Consider the following 5,387-nt stretch of genomic DNA (forward strand, 5'->3'; position numbering starts at 1 on the left):
TTTTTTTTTTTTTTTTTTTTTTTTTTTTAGTTAGATTTATCCTTTTCCTCATAGAAAGTTAGCAGAGGTTCTATGGATACCTCAAGTTTTTAGAAGAAAAGTAACCATCTAGATCATCATAGAGCTAAAAAAAAAAAAAAAGCTGTTGAAAAAGCAAATTAATTGAGAGCTTCACAAGTCTCTGGCCCTGGATATAAAAATGTTGAAATTTCATTCTTAAATGAGTTCAAGACTGAGAATTTTGTAAAATCCATTAACCACACCCTTCACCACATTCATTAGTTGATTTCTTGATTATTCATTTCACCATGAGCATTATTTAAATAGTAGAACCCATACTATTAAACATATTGTATATTTTTAAATTAAAACAAACTTTACTTACTGCTTTATAATTTATAAATGCATGTTTCAATCAGTAAATTATTTTTTTAATGAACACATAAAACAGTAAAATTTGGCTTAGTTAATATTTTAAATAAAAATATAACTTTTTAATTTTACTAAGCAAGACAAATTTCAAGGATTAACAGACCATTCTACTTTCTAGTAATAGAATAAATATTTCACCTCCTTTCACCAAAACAACAGAACAAAACTGGGCACAGAAAATGTCTGTAACTAACATAGTAGCAGAATAGTTGCTGCCTTTAAGGTCAGTACATTGTATAATCAAGTACTGAAATTCAGGAAACCTCATTGTTGGAAGAAATGGTGTTTTATCTCATCACCTGCTTTACCACTTTTATTTTCTTGCTTGTTTCCAAAGCTCCTGCACTACCTGAACAATTGTAATGTCACCAACCAAACATTCTTGATTTTCTTCAGATGTTGTTTTTTTGAAATGTTTCCCCAAATAAGGAGAGTGATTCCTACAAAGATAATTTATGTGGACAAGCTTCTATTCATTCTGAAAAATGTAGCACAGTAGCTGGTGAAGAGTGTATGCTCAATTAGCATTTGTATTACTTAAGTAGATGGGGACTAATATCATTAATTTATATTCAGATAGTAATAATGATATGCACCGCCAGATATAACCATACATATTATATACTATATATGATATATTGCGTTTCAGTAATTCAAAGATGGACTTACATTAAAACCTTTATTTTAATCTCACAGTTGATGTGATTAGATGTTGAGTGATATTTTAATTGACATACTTTTAAACAGAGGGCTCAATATAAAATAAGCATTTACTTTACAATTTATACCATCTTTCAATTTCTAGCAGAATTTCCTTTTTCTAGATAATAAAACCTTGTTTATATTTCAAATGTGTGTTTATAAAAAATTAATAAACAGAAACCTCAAGTAAATAGGGTCAGCAGACCAGAAGGGGGAACTCTTATGCCCTGCAAAGATAACATAACCCAATGGGAAGAGAAGGACTCCTCTTTTTCCTGGAAACAACCCAGCCAATGAAAAGGTATAGACTCCTTATTACAGTAGCCCCCCCTCCCCCAACTTCCTTTTCTCCATTATAAGAGAGTTTTCCTTCCCTTGCAGTGCTGGGAAGTTGCACATGGCTCATCATCGTTGCAGACCCTGAATTGAAATTCTCTACTGAACCTGAATAAACCCATTTTTTTCTAGAGAAATAACTGGCAGTCTATTTGTTTTAGGTCAATAACTTTATAGTGGCAGTAATGAACAGGAAAATGAATGGTTTGTAAGAGTAAAGCTTGGTAGACTTGCCCTGACTGAGGGCACAAGCTGAGTGACAGGTGGTTGACAGGATCACATTGTGTCTGCAAAGTCCGTGTTGATGGCAATCATGGAATGTTTCATAGAAAGTGGAGGAAGGAACTCTGACCACCAATGACTTTAATTTTTGTCATTATTTTGCAGTGATAGATGAAATTCTGTGTTTTATATTTTTTTCAGAATTGTCCTGGAATGAACGATCAAAGTAAGAATTGCAGTTAATCAGATAAGTAATTAAAATGTAATAACTATAATGATGAGATGATGATAATTACAATAATCTACTTATCCATCTATCTAATGTGTGATTAGAGGAAAGAAGAGGCTTATGCCTATTCATTTAAGAAGCTGTCTTGGTTTATCTAAGAAAGGAAATATTCATTCCCTATGCAGAGAACATTGGGAAAGGAGCTTTCTATCATCACCTTTGTAAAGGAGTGGATGTTTCAGAGACTGACATCCACTGGTTCATGACTTATTAGAGGTATAGAGGGTTCACTTTATTAGACATCAAGTATCATTTAAAACACACTACATTCCTCTCCCTCATTCTTCTTGCTCTTCTTGCTGCATGGATTAATAGGAATCAGGACATTTCCTTTCCAAGATGGAGTCATATGCTCTCTGTTCGTTCTTCTCTCAGTCAAGAACTGGTAAAGACTCTTACCCAAGATATGAGCTGGGCAATCAAGGCTAGGTAAGAACTAGGCAGAAAGGACAGAGCATTTATCTCCCTCTCTACTGTCAAGGCTAAGCGAGAGAGTCAAGCCCACAGCCTCATCCTAGGACCATGTGAACAGATTTGAAATTTGTTCAAAGACTCCGTTATCTTGCTCTTTTGTTTCTGTAGACACAGCAGAGACTGCAAATCTCACACCTAAGATTTGCATAATATCATGAAAATATAATTTTGCCTTTGTCATAAAACATATTCTCCAATACATTTAGCTATGTACATTACATTTTTTGTATACTCAGAAGGCAAAGAAGAGAAGGGGTGAACATATCACAAAAATACTAGCAGGTGTCATTACTAAGTAGTTATTATTTTATTTCCACACCATAATAAACCCTTTAGATACATTTTCTTATTTAATCCACCCAACATTTCTAAATTAGCCTCTATATTTACCCTTATTTATTGGATAAGGTTACAGAGCCTCAACATGTTTAAGTAATTCACTAAGATCTTGACAGGTGACAAATGGCAAAGTCAAGATTTCAAACCAGTCATTCTGATTCCAGAACTTAAATTTTCACACTATATTAAACATGGGCCAGTCTTTTTGGCTCAGTGACTCTGAGAAAGCAGCTGCTAAGTGAAGATCTCAGAAGTTTCTTACTGTGATTCAAGAGATAACTGCTGTTCCTTCTGTAGTTTCCTTGCTGGCATGTGGAACCATGGACACCAGTACAGATCTGAAAAAGTTTGCTTTTGATTGTGACTGTCATCTCCATGGGTGGATTGTGGCTACAGACAGTAAGGTGGTAGATAACAAACATGACTAAGGGCATAGGTGTGTTTCCAGATTGGTCAGGAGGCATCACAGACAAAAAGAAGCCTTGACTAAAAGAGAAGGCTAGCAGATTGCTTCCTTACATCTCAGATAGCAGGGCCCCTCCTGTCTTAACTTTAGGTCCTGGCCACCCAGACTGGTTTCCCTGGATACAGGAGCTTCTCTGCTTAGAGAGATTGAATCATCAAGTATGTCTGAATTTATTCAGACAAAATCAAAAAGATAAATGCTCTCTGAAAAATATGAAAGTTCCTATTTTTAAGAAAGTGAACACAAATAGACTGATTTTTAATATGTTATATATGACCAGATTTTAGCTAGTTTTAGTTATTTTATAGTGATCTTAAATTCAATCTTAGGAAGATTGTAGTAGAAGTACCCATGTTCTAGTAACACATTTTTTGGCTTTGAAAAAGAGTATTTGAAACAGACATTGTTTAACAAATCATTTTATAATATTACTAATTCAGAAATCACCTGAAAATATAAGCACAATCTATTAACTTATCTTTCTAAAGAATGAATGCAAATATGGAACTCAAGGAGTGTTACAATTGTTATTTTCAGAGTATCAAAACAGAAATCATGTATTTTCATTTTTTCTATTATTCACAGAACATAGAACACTGTCTTGCACATAAATTTTTCAGTATTCTTTGAGATAAATTTGCTTTCTCCTACTTCTGAGCAGGCAATGTAAGGAGTGAATCAATTATCATTTTTACCATTCTAACTTAAATACATAGTAATTCTACAATCTTTTATTTGGTTAAATTGGCCCTTATATAAAAGTACTTTCAATTTTGGAAAGAGAAAGATAGTTGACTAAGACTGCACTAAGCTGGGAAATCCTAGTCAAGACAGGCTAAAAGGGGAGAAATCATAAAGGAAGTCTAAGGGTCAGAAAAATGATTGTGGTTATAAATCTGGACCCTAAGGCAAGAGATTGACACCCCAAAGCAGTGACCAAAATGTCATGGGAAGCATAAGTTTGACCTGGTTTGCTGCAATGACTTCTTAGGGAATCTAGTCTGTTGAACTGGAACAGGGTGGGGGAAGGCAGGAGAGTAGTATAAACAGTAGCTTCTAGGAAAAGACAAAATTTGGGTGTTGTCTTTGTTAGGAGCATTTCAACAGACCACAACTGTCTTAATAGTCTTGTTAGGAGCATTTCAACAGACCACAACTTGATGGAAATGAGCTAAATAGAGCAATTCATGTTATTATGATTCCAGGCACTAGATTGGTTCAGGAAGGGTTTGATTCTCAGTAAGAAAAATGGAAAACAATTTTGAAACTTGTGGGAATTGATGTTAGGATAGTGCAGCTGGATGGATACCTAAGGACTCCTACTGCTAACTCAGGCACACCAAATACAGGGTGTCTGTGATCCTCCTGCTGTGGGTGGACCTGAAAAATGTCACATAAGCTAGTTGACCATCTGGGGTATAACATGGAGGTGTTTCAAAAGTTAAATGATCCCCGCTGTATGAAATGACATGTCAACCTCACACAGAGAATGCATCTGTTACTTGGGGACAGAAAGCATGTGTCCAATATTAGAAAAAAAAAAAAAAAAAGGTCCTAGGAAACCACATCACATATCTCAATACCTTGTGCTTTGCCTATACATTTTATTATATGTATATTTGTACATATGAGTAAAGCTGGATACTCTAGAAAGATGTCTAATTTCTGAGATTCTGATTTGACAATTTGATGTTTCCTGCCCATTCAATATAACATACTGCAACCAGCTGAAATAAGAGCTTGTAAGTCACTTCCACAATGAATCATGAACAGCTTTTTCATTTCCTTATAATCACTTCATGGCTTATTTTCACCTTTGTCTCCAATTTCATTGCTGGGGCAGATATATTCCCTATGTTCAATTTCTGTCATGATAGGAATGATGTATTATATTAAATTTTACACATTATATTACCAAGCAATTGTGATTTAAAAATAGGTTATGTACTATGAAAATTGCAGTCACTTGCTTCTATTCTTTGAAAATAAATAGCATGTATGTCTAAGTTACAAGTACAAACATAACAAAATATCTAACAATGTCTAGAAAATCCAAGATAGACTGTTTCTTACCTTCCATTTCATCATTTTCATGTTCACCCACTCCCTGTTCTGTGTTCTTGTGGT

Source organism: Lipotes vexillifer, unplaced genomic scaffold (genome assembly GCF_000442215.2).
Source record: "Lipotes vexillifer unplaced genomic scaffold, Lipotes_vexillifer_v1.1 scaffold799, whole genome shotgun sequence".
Lineage (NCBI taxonomy): Eukaryota > Metazoa > Chordata > Mammalia > Artiodactyla > Lipotidae > Lipotes > Lipotes vexillifer.